This window comes from Chelonoidis abingdonii, chromosome 1 (genome assembly GCF_003597395.2).
Source record: "Chelonoidis abingdonii isolate Lonesome George chromosome 1, CheloAbing_2.0, whole genome shotgun sequence".
Lineage (NCBI taxonomy): Eukaryota > Metazoa > Chordata > Testudines > Testudinidae > Chelonoidis > Chelonoidis abingdonii.
This window is the reverse complement of record NC_133769.1, coordinates 105116868-105135759: the sequence shown is the minus strand read 5'-3', so window position 1 is coordinate 105135759 and position 18892 is coordinate 105116868. Positions and strand designations below refer to the sequence as shown.

The 18892-nt window shown below is 42.9% G+C and overlaps 1 protein-coding gene across 1 annotated transcript in view; it reads right to left on the bottom strand.

The window, feature by feature from the left end:
- The window catches only part of APPL2 (adaptor protein, phosphotyrosine interacting with PH domain and leucine zipper 2), a 224854-nt gene extending 215180 nt beyond the window's left edge, over window positions 1-9674 (bottom strand). Inside the window, exon 1 of the mRNA XM_075068758.1 lies at window positions 9670-9674. The gene's annotated coding sequence lies outside the window, so the exon portion shown is untranslated. The remainder of the gene's footprint in view (window positions 1-9669) is intronic.
- Between the last annotated feature and the right edge of the window lie 9218 nt (window positions 9675-18892).

The window sequence follows — 18892 nt, the reverse complement described above, 5'->3', positions numbered from 1 at the left end:
GTTAGGGGGGAGGAATGGAGCAAACATATGGTGATACAGGAAGAAATTAAAGCAGGGATGCTGGGAAGTTCAGAGCTGTGTAGTTTTGAAGGAGAGGATAATTTGAGTGGCACAACCCACCAGTCATGTAATATCTGGAGGAGATGAGTTGATGATGCGTTACCACATCATATAAGAGCTAAGCATTCTTCGATTATCCTCTATGAGTACCAGTATTGGAGGATGTGTCAAAGAGACCCATCCAGCCAATTTTATGATTTGGAGAATGGCTTCCAAAATTCTTTAGTGTTAGAAAATTACCCTCCAGAAATGCTAGAAGAAAATGAGAAAATAAAAGGAATCTTGGAGAGTTATTTTTTATATATTGGAAACAAGATGAACATAGCCAATCAGATTCATCAGCCTCTGTGATCATCTGAATTCCAGATTGATTTTCTTGAGCACTGAGGAAATAAATGACTAATCTCTACTGTCCCAGTCCTTCTTCCAGGGAAGTCAATGGAAAATCTTATCGACTTCCATGGGAGCTCGATTAGGCTTTACAGAAAGTTGGTTTTACTATTCCAAGTAATTTGTTACGGCCAAATTCAGAGGTGACATCATGGAGTACTTGAGATGGAGTAGTCCCATTGAACTCATTGGGACTATTCATTTAACTCAGTGTTCGCTAAGCAGAGTATAGGTTGCACAATCAGGCCCTAAGTGGGAATCTAACAGTATAATATACACCTTCTTTCACACCTGTCCAGCTTCGATATGTAAGTTACATGAATTTAGATTTCATCTAGACTCTCTTATAGTTACTTATTTAGATTCACATTAACTTACTGTAATTTAAAACTCCCTTGCATGTCCTCAGAACACTAGTTTTGCATGTATTTGCTCCATCTTGGATGTTTTGTTTATGTTTATTTGGAAAGTTCATGCAGTACTTTGTGTGGTTTTCTCTCAAAACAAATGCTTTAGGCTTTCATTCAGCACATCACTTATGTGTGTACTTAACTTTAAGTACAGGAGTAATCCCTGAATTGGAGGTCTATATACTTTTAAAAAAAACTTAAAGAAATAAATGCCAGCAGCCACCCTTGAGCAACCCTACAATAACACACCAATGAGCGCTCACAATGGAAAACATGACCATTTGATAAGGAAACAGATTCACTTTCTGGCTTCCAAGGAGTTTTTATAAATATCAGTGAGGAAAAGTACAAGATTTGTGTAATTTGTTAAAACGTGTTGGCAGAGTCCTTTGCAGGGTTGTAACATGGGGGCAGGGTAACTTTTGACAGCAGACACACTGTGAATGGTTTATTTTCTGAAGAAAGCCAGGCGCTTTTTGGGTGGAAATCTGTCAGATGAAGGAAAGTCATAGTGATGACGAGGTTGTGGTAAATAAGGAGCCAATTTCATTGTCACACTGCCCACTACAAACCTTTTGGCCCCTTGGCAGGACAACTGTTGTTCTGCTGCTTTGTTCCACAGTGGCTGACAAGCAACAGCAGGCCCCTGGAAGTGAAGAGTGTTTCTTGTTTTTCAGTCATTGCTTGGCCAGTGTGTTGCCACTGCGTGAGCGAGACCAGATGCCTCTGTAGTGTTTAGCGCTGAAAGGCGGGAACTTATTACTGGAAATTTATGCAAATTATTCTGGGCAGCTGATAAGGCAACAGATGCTGGTGGGAGAGGGGAAGGACCAGAACAATGTGTGTAAAAATATATCTTCTGTAAAGTACAATTACTCTGTCTGACCCCGGAGTTGGTATGTGGAGAGCAGGCTATATCAAAATAGGTGGCAAATCTCTGATGAATAATAACCCAGAGACCCAGGGCCAGACAACAGGAAATACAATATTTCTCCTCTCTATACGAGGCCAGATTCTTAGCTGGTGTAGATCAGCATAGGTCCACTGAAGGAGCTATGCAGATTCAGACCAGCTGAAAATTGGCCCACAGATCTAAATTACCAATAAAACAAAATAGGTCTGTGGATAAACAAAATGCTAGCAGGAAAAAAATGGGTATTTAGAAGTTTGCATTGTTTGTTCTTTATACAGCTTTATTCTTTTCCATAGCAGAATGTTAAAGGCAGGCATACCCATTGAGGTTCAAGGTTTTATGAGACTCTGGAAAAACATTTTTGGGTTGGAAAATACCCACAATGCTAGTTTGAGTTAATGAACACACACTAACTACAGAATGCTCAAACTCTAGTTATAATTTCTGATGCATTTCTGCTCACCAGAAAAACCTCTACATTAATTACACTGCAGTTATAATGTGCATGTAAAACAGCTTCCCCTCTGCCTCAGGAGCAGCCCTTTTCACAGGTAGGATACCAGGGCTACCACATATCTTCTCCCACAGTGGAATCTTCAAAGCCCCATCACCATTCTTAATGCTAGAGGGAATGCAGGGGCAAAATATTTCTATACAGCTGGTCTACATAGGGTGATGAAGGTCATAAAAACCTATATGAGTACCTTCGAGTAGTACATTAAGTGACATGGCTAACATCTCTCATGTGTAATTCATTCTCTCTCAGCTTCTCCCCAAGGAAAGAATTGTATGTGCAGTGAAATGGGTATGCAGGAATCAGAGGATTTAGAGGCTCAGAATCTCATTTACACTAGAACCACTTGACATTCCTCTGGCAGTGTTAAAGGACCTTAAAGTGTGAGTAAATTATATTTGCATCCCCCTTAAGGCTTGTTTACACTCTCAGAGAGTGGTGTAAAGTTGCCTTAACACAAATGAGAATCAGGTCCTGTGACTTTCATGAACACTGTGAAGGAGATATGAGAAGGGAGGAAAAAAATTGACTGTACAAAAACAAAAACAACCAAACACCAAAAACCTAAAGAATTTCTCAGGCAAAATCTTTCAGAGAGCTAAGTATGGACACTACAGTGCATGTTAAATAGCATTGTTGTTTGAATGTTACAGTTGAAAAGCAACTAAATGATGGGAACTTGGGGAAAGTTGCAATGAAGGTTCTAATGACACCCTGAACTGTGCCCCTTATTCCTTCATGTAGACTGAAGATGTGTCTTTACTCTGTGGACACTTTTCTATCTATATTTCCAGTATGGGACATAGAACAACACTTGACCCATATCCTCATCTGCTCTCTATACACTGACTCGTGAACCACCACTTCATGTGGGATAAAGACTTGTCCCCTACTCTGTTAGTGCACCATCCTAGTATAAACCAGTTACATCTTACACTTCATCATCAGCACAAATAGGGCGGTATGGTATGGTATGGTACACCATACCAGCAAGATATTTATAGCTGGTACGGCGTACCAGAAAGACACAGGAGGAGCAACCCCGGCAGATCTTCCAGCAAAGTTGTACTGTTTCCAGTCCTTCCATGTAGGACCTCCTCTGTTTGTATAGCAGCCCTGCCAGAGGATGGGGCTGGGGGCAGGGCAGGGGGTGGTAGAGCTGCAGCAGAAGAGCTGACAGTGTGGGGCTGTCCAGTGGCCCCATGTTCTGCTCCTTTCCCCGCTGCAGTTCCTGGAAGAGCCCTGTGGTTCAGGGTTCTCCTGGGAATTGCAGCGGGGAAAGCAGCAGAACCCCCAGCCTCGCTCCCTGCCCTTCCAGGGAGTTGCGTCTCCTCTGGCTCCATTTATACAGCAGCAGCCCTGCCAGAGGACAGGACTGGGGATGGTACAGCCACCGGGGGAGCTACCGGTGTTCATGCAGTTCCTGGGAGAGCCCAGGTAAGAGGGGTGGATCACGGGGAGGGGATGGGGAGAGCGTGAAGGCCCTGGGCTGAGGGACAGGGCTGCTACCCCCAAGTACCAGTAAGAAATGGATTTCACTTGCACCACTGCACTTCACTAATTGCCCAGAAACTATACGTTCCCTTATCAACTACCATTCTGCTATGTTCCAGAAAACTTGCTCTGCCTCACTCACCCTCCATATATGGGCCTATTCATCCTCTAAATAAGGATCAGAGGACCCACGCTCTAGAGATTCACCATCACCCCATCCTCTCTACACTTAATGGCCACAGGTCTCAGGGTGCACCACACACCTAAGTGAGGGTTTTATCTCTGTCCTGGTCCTCATGGAGGAAAGAGAGAAGCTGGAATTCCTGGAGGCCCCACTTAGCAGCAGCACTGTGATTCTCTCAGAAGATCCTGCTGGCCATCTCCCTAAATTTCCGCCCCCCATGTCAGTCATTGAGTTAGATGATGTAACCTGCATCTCAAGAAGGAAATCCAGATTCCAAAGATACAAAGATCTGCCCTGATATCCTTCCAATTTGTGAACAGAGACTGCCTTGTATCTCATGTGAGCTGACAAGATGGGGCATGGGTTATCTCCTCATACAGCTTATGCCCACTGCTGGAATTAATATACTCCATAGGACAGATCTATGTTTAATATGGCATCTGGTGCAAATTTCCAACCAGCAAGTGGAGACTGGGTAGGGACCCGGAGAGGAAGAGAACTTGGTGACTGAAGAACACTTAGCTAGAAATTTCCTAAGTTTTTAAGATCTTTGGTTTCATTATTATCATAACTACATTCTATTAATATTGCTTTAAAGGGAAACATTCTCAACTGTAGCTCTCTCGAGAACGCTTTTGTCAGAATCTATGTTCACTTTGCAGCCAAGACAAACAGATACTCTGTAGGCTGTGTGAGAACAATACTTGGGGTTGCTTTGATGGGACTGCAGAAGGTGTTTACTATGACTGCCCATATTGCAGAAAAACCAGAACTGGTTAGAAGTTCATGTGTTGTTGAACGTGTTCATATTTGATATGTGGCTCCTTGAATACTTTTCAGTGCTGGAACCTAAGATTAGCAATTCCATAACTTCAGTTGATGGCACATGAGTAACTTCTTTAAATTGTATTCCTCCTTCTGCTTTAAAAAACACTTCTATTTTATGCAGTTTTCTTTGAATTTTACAAGAGTCATCTGATCAAGGGAGGGTGGTCCCTTGGATGATCTGGTGGTTCCTTCCAGCCTGAAACTCTATAAGATCACCCATGTCTGAGTATCAGCCTATTTGTCCATTCTCAGGGAGCACTTACATAACATAGTGGAGAATTCAATAACAACACTCAGTTGGAGTCTGACGTTATTTATAGAGGAAGAGGCCAGTGTTCCCTGCCTGAATCAGTGGAGGTTGGTAGCCACATGTGGAAAGGTTGGGCTGGAGTGCTGTGCTGTGACCAGCTAGAGAAGCGTGCCTGGCAGCCTGCGCTGTTGTTGTTGTCGTTATTGTAATTCTGGTGTCATGTTCCTTATTTCAGGCTTGTTATTTATAATGTTTTCTAAATAGAGCTCTGTAGCCTTTTCCTTCTGATAAATGATGTGGAAACCAGCTAAAGTCAACATGAATGGGGGAGGAAGTTGGAGCATGTCACTGTTGATATTTACTAGTATCCAATGCATCTTGTTATGCAAGAGAGAAGAGGATTTTCTGAAAAGGGATCATTTTGAATCCCCAGTCATTCCTCCTGTCTTGCTTCCCTTCCCCCTCTGCTCCTCTATCTCATGCCAAGTTCTGGGTTCAGACATTCTGGAAGCACCCTTATGGCTTATGACTACAGCAAAACTCCAACATTGCTACACATGCCTCTTATATTAGGCTGGGAAGCGATTCTACTCTCTTGATCCATCTCAGCTGTGTGCTTTGTGGCTCAGTAGTGCACAACGGTGGTTCTTTGCTTCCCCCATCTCTAATATTTTCTCATTTCTGGAAGTGTAACAAATATTTGATTCCATTTGCTTATCATGGGCCTTGAAATTAAATGCCAGCCTTTTACTGGAAGTTATCACTGAGCCCGGTTGATCTACCATGTGGTTAAAATAATCTTACAGAAATAAGCACATCTTTCCTTTTGATAATTTATACAAAGATTGAATTTTGTAACTAAGGAAAGTAAAATCACACTGTATATTAACCATGGCCATGGGAAAACGTTTAGAGAGGAAACTGATAATACAGCTTATTGCCGAAAAGAACTGATGAAATATATACATTTCTAACAATGACTCATGTTGGGTATCGACCACTGTTAATTAGTGTATTTCCTTTGGCAATATTGTTTACATTGCGACTAATCCTGCTCTCACTGCAGTCAGTTGTTTGCCATTGACTTTGAAATGCAGCTCTTCTCTGAAAAGTGTCTCGTTAAAAATGGCAATGTGGAGGTCCATGTTTGTGCTGTACTGAGTCTAGATTAAATTTGCTAAATGGAGAAATACAAGGATTTGCCCCAAGTTGCTAGCCCTGCTCCTGTGATCAGTCAGAGACCTGCTCCTGTGATCAGTCAGAGACCTGAAAGTCATGGTGGTTGCTTCCCTGCTTGAGCCTCAGTACTGACAACAAGGATTCTGCTGCTCAAATTCTGCTTGGGATTACACTGTGCAACCACATTGTCTTCCATTATACCTAGGCAGTCCCATTAACACCAGCTGACCTTATCTATTGGAATTTAGTTAACAGGTCTACTGATGTGAGATGGAATAATATCCAGTTTACTCTTAGGACTCTATTCGTTCTTCCGTGCTCACAGAGGTAAAAAGTAATAAACACTTATTTTTGTCACTGAAGTAAACCATGCTGAACACACCCAGGAAGCAGATCTTTTATACAGCCACTTTTCCAAGTAAAATTGTACTTTAAGGAGAGAGAGTTGTTCCTCTTAGTTATCATGTATGGGAGTGATAGGAGCCCGTATTTGGTCTTCAGTTTTCTAGCTTGTGTGTGTGTGTGTGTGTGTGTGTGTGTGTGTTCATGCGCTCTAGAATCCTGTGCAATTTAGTCACAGTCTAAGCCAGATTTTCCCATTGTTTTAAACTTAAATCATGCTGCATGGTGAATAATGCAGTAAGCTTTCCAGTCTCCTCTCCCTGCCTCTGGGATGTTTATAATTTATTAACTGAAATGATAAAGGTTTTTAGAGCCAATTTTCAGTTTCCCCTCACTGTTGGGAGACCTGATAGAACACATTCTTGCCACTACTGTATAAATTGGCTTCTCAAGAAAAAAAGATTAGGCAGACGATTATTCATAAAAACTTGAACTAATCAGAACATCTGGGAAGGCCACTCAACTGTACTGAAAAGTTTTTTCCATAAGGGAAGTGTTAAGATGTTTGAGTTGTTGTTTCTTTTTACAGGTCCTCTTCACCACAAACAGTCCATGGGGCTCACCACTATTTTATCTAATCAATATATCTATCAGTGTAGCATAGTATATAGCAGCTGGTCATGGATGGAAACTTGGTTGCTCGCCTACCCATGGTCCTAGAATTTGGCAGGCCTATGGAAACCTGAAGTATCTATGAGATGCTCTTCTTTCCCCAGCTCTCTTGCCTGTGGGCCTTTTAAGGTACAATCATGTTACCCCCTCCTGTTCAATGTAGATATGAGAATACTAGAGGAGAGGGTGCCGTTATTGGCTGCAGCACCATCAGTGTTCTGAGGAAGCTTAACTGTACTGCTGCTTCTCATTGCACTTGGATTCTCTAGTCTCCTTGATGTTCTAGTGCCTGAGTTAAGGACTGGATGAAAGCTGGCTGGATTAAACTCAATCCAAACAAGATGGAGGTGATTTTGCTAGGTGAGCAGGCTGCCCAGAGGATTCAGGGGGCCTGGGCAAAGCAATTTTGGGGGCCCCTGCCATAAGAAAAAGTTGCAATACTATAGAATACTATATTCTCATGGGGGCTCTGGGGCAAATTGCCCCACTTTCCCCCCCCCCCCAGGATGGCCCTGTGGGTGACGGAGAGTATACTGAGCAATTTATGGGATTTATGGCTGCTCCCTCTTAATAGAGTATGAACACTCACTTCCTTAATAGTTCATGCTCTCAAGGTCTTATTGGACCCCTTGTTGTTTCTGGATTCCCAGGTAATAGCATTGGTCCTATTAGATTGCAATTTGCAAGTCAACCATTCTTCTATGACAGATTCATAGATTCTAAGGCCCGAAGGGACCATTGTGATCATCTAGGCTGTCCTTTCCTATAACACAAGCCATAGAACTTCTCCAAAATAGATCCTAGACCAGATCTTTTAGAAAAACATTCAATCTTGATTTAAAAATGGTCAGTTATGGAGAATCCACCATGACTCTTGGTAAATTGTTTCAACGGTTAATTACATTTTTGACAGTAAGAGTATGTCTTATTTCCAGTCTGACTACATCTAGCTTCAACTTTCAGCCATTGGCTCATTTTACAGCTTTTTCTGCTAGATCGAAGGGCCCATTATTAACTATTTGTTCCCCATGTAGATACTTATAGACTTATCAACTAACCCCTTCTTGTTAATCTAAATAGACGGAGCTCTTTGAGTCCATCACTATAAGGCATGTTTTTTAATCCGTTTAATCATTCCAGTGGTTCTTCTCTGAACCCTCCGCAATTTATCAACATCCTTCTTGAGTTGTAGAACTGGACACAGTATTCCAACAGCAGTTGCACCAGTGCCAAATACAGAGGGGAAAAAACCCCTCTCTACTCCTACTGAGATTCCACTGTTCATGCATCCCAGGATTGCATTAGATCTTTTGGCCACAGAATCACATTGAGAGCTCATGTTCAGCTGATTATCCACTGTGACATCCAAATGTTTTTCAGAGTCATTGCTTCCCAGAATAGAGACCCCCATCCTGTAAGTATGGCCTACGTGCTTTGTTCCTAGATGTATGCATTTACATTTAGCTGTATTAAAATTCTATACTGTTTCTTTGCACCCAGATTACCAAGGGATCCAGATTGCTCTGAATCGTGTGTTATTCAACACTCCTTTAATTTTTGTTTAAGCTGCAAACTTTGTCAGTGATTTTGTTTGTTCATTCCAGAACTGATACCCATGAGACCACACTGAAAATAGACTCTCCTGACAAAGTTCCCCATTTACACTTACGTTTTGACACCTATAAATTAGCCAGTTTTTAATTGATTTAATATGTGCCATGTTAATTTATATCATTCTATTTTTTTTTAAGCAAAATGTCATGCAGTACCAAGTCAAGTGCCTCATAGAAGTCTAACACTAATATTACATCAACATTCCTATCTTTATCAACCTAAGTTGCTATCTTATCAAAAAAGATAGCAAGGTAGTTTGATGGGATCTATTTTCCATATACCCATGTCAATTAGCATTAATTACATTGCCCTCCTTTAATTCTGTGGTAATTGAGTCCCATATCAGCCACTCCATTATCTTGCCCAGGTCCTTCCCTGTCATCGTCATTCCCAACCCCAGGCTGGACTAGCATAAAGCACTCTATCGAGGGTGTAACAATGTGGGATTCACCACTGCGGCACCTCCTGCTGGTCTCTCAGGGAATTAGCTTTCAGCATCTGGAGCGCCCTCTGTCCCGCTACCACTGGGCCCCCATGTCCCTCCTTGACCCCGGTGCCCCTTTCCACTAGGGTGCTGCCTCCTGGTAATAACCCCACAGTCTCTGGGTCTCCCCCTTTCAGGGGAACCCCAATCCCCACCTTGTCTTAGTATATGGCTACTGCCCAGTCTCCATAGAGCCCCTGTTCACTGGGGAAGACTGCAGTATAAATGCCATTCATCACAGGCAAGGGGATTTGGACCTGCTGCCTCTGCCTACCCCTTTTGGGCTGCCCCCTGCAACCTCAGTACCTATTTGGCCTTCCACTAGGTCACAGCCTGGGGTTTCCAGACTGGAGCCCCCTGGGCCTTCTCCCAGCCCAGCTCCACCTCTGGTATCTTGGTACACCCCAGCAGCCTGGTCTCTCCCTCTCAACAGGCTGGAGAGAGAGTCTATCTGTACTCCTGGCCCACTGCCCTCTTATAAGGGCCAGCTGAGCCCTGATTGGGGCATGGCTTCAGCTGAGCTTACTCTCCCACTCAGCCTGGGAACTGCTTGCTCCCAGCCACTGCCCTCTCCTGGGCTGTTTTAAGCCCTTTAAGGCCGGAGGGGGTGGCCACCCCACTACAGAGGGCTTGCTCTTGAAAACCTTTCAGAAACTTTAGTGTGTGCAAAATGTGATGTCTTGCCTTTTAGTAGGGGTAGATTCATTTGAGCGTGCAATATTTGTGCTTTGTGTTCACCCCTGGCTCCTAGTCTGCTTCAGGTTGTGGTTGGAACTTGGTTAGCATTTATAAAGCTTTAAGTGGCTTTCTAAATGCCTTTCTGCCCTTTCATAGCAATCATAATTAGTTGGAATGCTGTCTGTCTCCAAAGTCAAACTTCAGACAGCAGGTGGTAGGATATTTTCATTGGAGGTTCCTGGCTCTGGAACATGTGTACTCTTGGTAGCCTATCAGAGCCCATGTCTGGCCACGTTTAGGATGCAGCACAAGACATGTCCTTTCTGTTTGGCTTTTTCGTAATTTCCGAGTATTCAGGTGGGTGCACTTTCAGAGAGTGTGCATTTCAGAACAATACAGTTTAGAATCAGGTTATTATTAGTTTAGGGATAACTGTGCATTTTTTAATTATGTAAAGGAGACTGGCCCCAAAGGTGATGTGCACATAAGAATGTAATATATAAGATAAATAGCGAAATTGCAAAATGAGGATAGTTTTGATGGCAATGCAACATTGCAACCAGACAGCAGGGAAGGAGTTTTGGACAGATTACAAATCTGACAGAAACACATCCTGTCCACCACCTGAATCCCATGGGCCAGAGATTGGTCAAGGAAGGATCTCAAGTTCCCAATAGGTCTTACTGGCTCCTCTATATGCACAAAGGGCAGAACAAACTAGGTATGGAATCTGTCATGATGACAATCTCAGGCCACTGCTATCTCCTCCAGCATGGTTTGGTTCAACACAAATCTGCTTTTGTGCATCTACATTACAATCCTCCCTAAGCCAATGCTGGGCTGAGCAGAATCCATGGAGCAAGAGATGTGCAAAAGAATGATTTTCTTTTATTCCAAATGTAGTCTCTTCCACATGCCCATGTAACAAAATGTCTGAAATTCTTTACATTCACAAGTCAGCCCCTTCTAAGACCCAGGCATTTATACTCTTGTCAGTATCTGAACAATGTTTTTCTTCCATCAACAGTTTAGTGCTATCAGCCACAGATGCTGATGAGGAATACATTAATCTAAGACTAAGGAAGTCCCACCTGTCAGACTCACACTGTTTAGATCAATGCTTTTACTTTATAAAGTATAAACAGAAGGATATTTATTTTCCTGCCTGACATCCATGAGTTAGTTAAGCAACTAGAGTGTGTTCATGCACAGCTTTCATGAGCCAGCCTTAATTGCATAGCAGCGTGCCATCAAAATAAAGATTAGACACTATTATCTAGGAACCAATTTTGCATTTTTCTCCTATGACTGTAACTGTTTAAAATGTAGGGCACTACCTCATCCTGGCAATGTATACATTCCTCATTTGTCAAAATGGCCTTAGTCAACTATCCAGCTTTTCATGGTGGTTGAAAATCATAGCATTTAATTGTGTCAACCAAGGCTAGAAATGTTATTAATTCACCACAGGGTTGCACTGTCCAATTTTTTTAATCCTAACCAACTATACATTTGAAGAACTGATTAGCTATAAAAAGTGTTTCACCTGTGAACCAACAAAGACAATGCAAGAGGGACAGGAAGAAAATATCCTCAAATGGCCAATTTTCTTTTCTTCTTTATCCTCTTTATTGGCTGCATTTAAATATTCCAAACAGAATGCAGCATAATAAATTATGCACAGTGTATAACGGGGACCTGATCCAAAGCCCATGATATTAAAATAGAGGCTTTCCATTGACTTCCTTGAGCTTTGGATCAAGCTCTGGGATTACAGTATTGCAATTGTCTATCAGTCACCATTTCCACCCCTAAGTAGAACTAACAAACAAGAAAAAAAAATAAGAAACCAATATGAAATGCAGAACTTCAACAACCAATTTCAGTATGTACATAACTCCACTAACTTCTATTGTCTTCCACCAGAGATGAAATCGGCCTAATGAGTGTTAGGTGGCATATGCATTTTCTCATAATTTGTTTGTGATCATTCTCCACGCAAAGGACGCCCCAATCACTAAATGTTAGCACTCCAATGGGTGGAGAGAGGCTTTCTCCCTTGGGCAGTAGTCTTGGCAAAGCGAGAAAATGGCTACTAGCCCTATGCTCCAGGGAATGAGCTCCCAATATGTCTGAGAGATCGCTGGCATTTGACAGCCCTTCTGCAAATAATATTTATAAGTGGAGTAGCTGTGCTATTTGATTATAGTGGGTGCTGTTATTATAGTAGAAGCTTTGGACTAGGGATCTCCCAGGTTGAAAGCTCAAGATTTGGGCAAAAGAGGGGAACAAAGAGTTCTAAACCAGTTAATGATCACAGGGGGAAAGTGTTTCACAGAGTTTAAGACCCAAGGAGATTACTAGATCATCTAGTCTAACCTCCTGTATATCACAAGCTGTACCACTGAGCTCAATAACTTAGCTTAGACTAAAGCATTTCAGTTTTCAGGAGACTGAACTGTTGTGTGCCGCAGGCAGAGAACAGGAGAGACCCAGAGTGCCACCAATGCACAAGGCCCCTGCAATGGCAGGGAATTGATTAGATGAGAGATGCTTAGCTGATTCCCAGCAGGTGACCCATGCCCCATGTAACTGAAGAAGGTGACCCCTCCCACACACATCCCAAAGGTGTTCCAAGGTGATTGCATGCTAAGAGGGACAGTGATGGGGGAGTTGTTCCTTGGCCCAGCAGCTGGGCAGTGGGGACTGATGTGCCATTTCAGCAGAGGGGATCGCCTGCATTCAGTATGAAACAGGTCTGTTTAAAATCAGTGGACCTATGTGTATAGTGTAAATAAAAAAGTTACATTAGAGAATGCCTGACTCCCTAGCAATAGAAACTGACTTGCTACAGAGCCCTGGCATCCCCTTCTGCTTGGTGAGGAGAAGCAGTATCTATATATAAAAGGATCCCAGGATTGTCACTGCCACTCTGAAGCCTAGAATGCCTGCACAGTCAATGTGAAATGATGGAAACAGCTACAGGCAGGCTGAGAGCTCTCTCTGAGAATATTATGTTCAATTTTTAAGTGCTCAGTCATTTTGACTTCACAAATTACAGCCACAGAATAGTAAAGCATATATCTATGCAGTGCCAAGAGTTTGAGAGAGAGAGACCGTTATGATATCAGAGGTAATGCAACCAATTGCCATTTTTACTCTATCCCTAGTATGCATGCATCAATTTCAGTGGCTATATGAGAGAGACTGTACAGATGGTGGGTTACTTGGCCCAACTGCCACAGTTCTTTAAAACCACCCACAAACCCAACACATCATGTGACAGCATGGGCTTTCAGCTACTAGTGTATGTTATAAACACCTGGGGTGAAATCCTGGTTTAATTGCTGTCAATAGGAGTTTTGCCATAGACTACAATGGAGCTAGAATTTCATCCCTCTTTGTTTTGGTAGAAGGTTTATTGGGGTCCAGTTTTATCCTGGAACCAGAAACCGTAGATAGAATTTAAAATAACCCTAAAATTGTGATTGACCATGTCCACTGACTAAGCTTTTATTCTCTCCTAACCCTGTAATACATTCAGGACTAACATGTGTATCCCATTTAGAATTGCCTTCAAGGCATGAAACAACTTAAACAATAGCCAATACTGTGTTTCTACAGCAAGCAATCTATTGGCATGGAGGTTTTCTTGGTAATATCTCCTCTCTTCAGCCATTCCCTCTGTGTCCCAAGTACTTCTGGATCTACCGCCCACATTTTCATCAACATGCCTTTCCAGCAGCAACTTAAATAATAAATGGCACATGAGTGTTGTTAGAGATGAGTTGCTGCTAACTCCTGCTCCTGTTTGCTTCTATCTATGATGTGGACCCTGGATTTCTTGGGGGATTTTTTTGGTAGCCTGGGTTGGCAAGAACCCTTACAAAAATCTTGAATTTTGAGACACTCTGTGTGTGAAACAAAACTGGTGTTTGATGGTTTCATTTGAGATGCAGGCTAGTGATATAGTGTAAGCAGGGCCAGCTCTACTGTTTTTACTGCCCCAAGCAGCGAGGGGGCAGTCTGTGTGCTGTTAGGATGGCACGTGAGTTTCCGTGGCGGTGGCAATTCGGAAGCAGCTTCTGTCTTCAGCCAGAAGACTGAAGCTGCACCGCTGCAAACAGCTGAACATAGAAGCTGCCGCCAGATTGCCGCCGCTGTGGAAACGCGCGAGCCACACTAAAGGCACACAGACTGCTCCCATCCTCAGCTGTGGCAATTCGCGCACTGCTTGGGGGCAAAAACACATGGACTGCCGCCCCTTGCAGATTGCCGCCCCAAGCACCTGCTTGGGATGCTGGGGCCTGGAGCTGGCCCTGAGTGTAAGTCCATTTCAACAGCCAGAGATCCCAGTCCTGCGAAAACATCTTCATGGACCAACCTTTATATCTACATGGAGTTCCAGTGATGGTTGTGTGGTTGCTTATGGGTGCCAGGATTTACCCTCTTGGATCAGATTCCAGAAGGAGGGTTTTATTTCCTGGGTGATCTAGGCCACACTTTTTCACTGGTTAAGTGTCTCTCATTTTTTAAAAAAAGATACTGCAAGTTGCTGTTGTTACTAATTTGTGTTATCACAGCAGATCACAGCAGAATTTGGGTCCCCGTGTTGTTAGGCAGTGAACGGATACAGAGCAGTATTGCCAGTTCTTGTGATTCATTTTTTTTTATCATGAGTCTTGTGATACTTGATTCCTTCATAGAGACCCAGCTCCTGGAGTTCTGTGCTGATGTAAGAATCTCAGCTTTCATTGAAAAATAAGTTTCTAGCCCTCACAATTGTGGAGAAAAGCTGGAAAATGTAATCCAAGTGTCCCCTAAAAGGCTCAAAAACTAGAAGGCAAATGAAAAGGACTCAACATTTATTATAATTTTCTTAAATTACATTATTTTAAAGTCAATCTCATATTTTTTTGTGGCCCGACTCATGATTTTTGCAAACTTGAGATTGGCAATACTGACTGAGTAAGAGACAGTCCCTGCCCTAGAGAGTTTACAATCTAATTAGCTAAGACAGACAAAGGGAAGGGGCAGTGTGTGAGAGGAGAAACGATATAGCGTACAAGCTCTTAGGGGTGTGTCTCCTAGGCAGCAGTGCTAGTGCAAATCCCATAATTTCCTTTGTAAAAGAACTACATTTCCCCAGCAGTTTCATCTGTAATTTCTTCTCCAGTTCCTGCCCTGTGTTGACTAGTGCTGTTGTCTAGCCCAGCAGAATAGGAATCTTGCTTAGGCTGTTTCCTGTGAAGGTAAAAGACAGAGCTTCGGATTCAGTTATAACACTGAATGTAGATAAGTAACTAAGTATTCACTAATGTCTAGCATTGAGCTGTTTCATCTCTGGGTGCATTAAAAAAAAAGGAATATTCTATTTTGTCAGAGTCTCCCCTCCCTCTTCCCCTGGCATGCTGTGAAACTAATAAAAATAAACTGTTCATTGACTGGGTGGAGAAATTACATTCAGCTTGCATAATATATGAGGCCTGGCAGGATTTAGTGAACCTACTCAGGTCTTTGCTAAATGGAGCAGAGTGCCTTTCACTCTAGTAGAGAATATCTTAGGAAAAAGGGTTGCATCTTATTAAAGAAATGGGCTGGTATGATTTGCAGTCTACCAAAACCTTGTCCTTTTTGTGGATAACAGAGATGCTGGAAAGAGAAATCCCTGTGGTTGGAACCACATTACATAGCACTCACCAAAACTGGCGCTAGTACAAGTCTTTTATAATGTGGTCAGTCTGTCTAGGCTAGGAGCTTTGCTGGGGTTGGTGACTGTCCGTCTGTTGTCCAGCTCCCTCCCTACACGGAGTCTAATCTATTTAATTGCAGATTGGCTCCCACCTCTTGACATGGTAGCCTTATAGGCTCCCAAATATGCATCTCTCTCAGCCTATGTGCCACTGATAACCATATAGAATCTCATAAAAAGACCTCAAGCTGTTTGACAGATCTGGGGTCTCTGTCAGGGTCTCGCCCATAGCTTAGTCCATTCAGTGCTGCTATAATTGACTGAGATGCTGCAAGACTGAGATGCTGTCGTTTGTACTATGGTTCTTAATAAACTTGAGTGTTATGTCTAAACAAGTGCCTTGTTTTCTCAACTGCCAGATTATCCAGTTTCCCCTGGGCTGCTATCAAAGAGTACAGCAGTGCCTGCTTTCCTGTTTTTTATTTGCATGTGTGTGGTGATCTTCTAAACACTGACAGTAATTTCCCTTCCTAAGTCTAAACACTGGCCAGTAACTATTTTTATAGCCTGAAATCAGACTCCTCTCTCATCCGGCCCTTTAATATTTCCCATAAAATGACACATCTTGTTGCCCCTGATATAAAAGCCCTTGTAAGGTCCTCAACCTGTGTGTGATGGACAGTATGTGTGCTCTGGTGACCCTTAGAGGGCACCTTGCGGCTATTATGCACACTGCCATACTGTACCCCAGAGCGGGAGGCCCCACTGAGCTGGAGAGGGGTATGTGCTCTGGGGAGAGGGAGAGGAAATCCCAGTATGGGTTTTCAGTGTCCCAGCTGGGAGAACTTCTCTGACTTGAGGTGAGCAGATGTAGTTGAGTCTAGTCAGCTTCCAAGCTTTAAATAGCAGTTGGGCTCTGCTAGTGGTGGGGATTGAGAGACGTGATAGGTTGCTCTAGAAAGGCCAGGACATGGAAGCTTCTTGAGGCAGAAGAGCAGCTCTATCTATACTGTCTGGTGTGTGTGGATAGTTTGCATTTGTAACACAAGGTGTGTATAGCAGATGCAGAGTCCTTTGTGCTTGTGTTGTCACAATGAAGCTGAAATGCAAGACGGGATTTTTCTCTGCTTACCCTTGGACTCCTGTGAAGTACCTGTCTTGCTGCACCAGGCCTGCCCCAGCACACAGTGATTCTAGCCTTATAGATGGCATGACAGAGCCCGTAGTATCACGCAGTGGAGCTGGCAATAGGAGAATTTGGGCCCTCCCTGCTGCACCAGGGTCCAACCCAGGGCTCTGTGTTTGGCAGGTCAGGTATGCCACCTGGGGCAGATGCATCCCAAGTCTTCTCCTTGGGTCACTTTCTGCCACAGCCGCTCCCCCTTCAAAGCACAGCAGAGTTTGCTTATAGACTCACAAGTGATCCAGAGGCTCTTCTCCATCAGTTGCGGCCCACTATTCCTCATCTCCATGGGAACCTTGGGCGGCTAGGCAGCGAGGTCTGGTTCAGTAGATGCAGCGCTCCAATGGCTCTCTGCACGAGGTAACAGCATAGGACTTCTCCCTCACTTTGTCCACCCTGACACCCCCTTTTGAGCCCTGCCTCCATTGTGAGCATGCCCAGCAGGTGCCCAGAGTTGCTCATTAACCCTTGTTTCCCAAGTGTGGAGCTTATGCAGTCCATCAAAGGCTCTGAGCACATCTCCCAGTTTTGCAGACTCAAGTGGTTGAGGTGCTTTTGTTAAGTATCCCTAAAGTTGGTGGCCTGTCAGAAGCCAATTAAACTTGTCCACACTTTTTGAGATTTGTCCATCACTACTCTCAGTAGTCACACTCTACAGTTTTACTTAACAGGTTCATCTAATGAAAAGACATTAGGAAGAGTGAAGACTGCTCAGGGAAATGGTGGCAAAGAGGGTAGAATTGCTGGCAAGGACTGTTCAGCGGCAAATCAAGGAGAAATTACTGCTGAGTACAATAAAAACTATTGTATGTGGATAAGATGGGAAGAAGCTTGCAATGAGATCTTAAAGATATAGCGCTAGTAATTCAAAGTAAGTCTTTTTTCCTTTATTTGATAACATAGCTTGTAAAGTGTTTCAGAACAGATGAAAGGAAAATTTCCAGGACTAGACATAGCCAATAATTTATGGAACACTTTTAAGTGCTATACTTTCAGCAAATCTATGCCTGTGTCCTCTAAAATAGGCTTAAAATACTCATGTCACTATGGCAGTGGCAGCTTGCATAGCTGATTAATATGGGCTATATGAATGTTCCATGAACAGGATGTATTTTGCATCGAGAAGCACTCAAAGAGATAAGGAAAGCAATAAAGGTAACGAATATAGTAGCTATTAACTTTGATTTATATGGAAGAAAATATAAAGTTGCTGCTAATAAAGTTTCCAGACGACGCAACCGGTGCGGTGGTAAATAATAATAAGAGGTCACTGATATGCAGTTATTTGGATTGATCAGTAAGCAGGGCACAGTCAAACAACATGTATCTTAATACAAGCAAATGGCAGATTTTATGGCTAGGAATAAAGAGCATAGGCCAAACATAAAGGAAGAAGGACAGTATCTTAGAGAACAGCAACTCTGAAAAGGATTTAGAGGTCATGGTAGACAGATAACCAACTGCTCATGAGTTCCCAGCGTGACACTGTGGCTAAAAGGGCCAACATAATCCTTGGATGTATAAATACCGAAATGTTGAGCAGCAGTGGAGAGGTGCTACTCTAACCACTGATAACTGCTGGAATCCTGTGTCCTGTTCTGGTGTCCACCCTTCCCAAAGGATGCTGAAGAATTACATAGACTTTGGAGAAGAGTTATGTGAGTGATTTTTGGTCTGAAAAGCACACCTTACAGAGAGAGATGTATGGAGCTCAGTCTATTTAGCTTATCAATGAGAAGGTTGAGAGGCCACTTGTTCAGTTTAGAAATAAACACATGGGGTGAATTCATTTGGTACTAAGGGTTTTTAGTCTAGCAGCCAAGGCGTAACAAGATCCCAATGCTGAAGTAAAAAAAAAAAATCAAATTGGAAATAAGGCCTAAATTTTTAACTGTAAGAGTAATTAACCATTGGAACAGATTACCAAGGATGTGGTAAATTTCCCATTGTTTGGAGACTAAGTCAAGACGGGATGTCTTTCTAAAAGATATGCTGTAGCTCAACC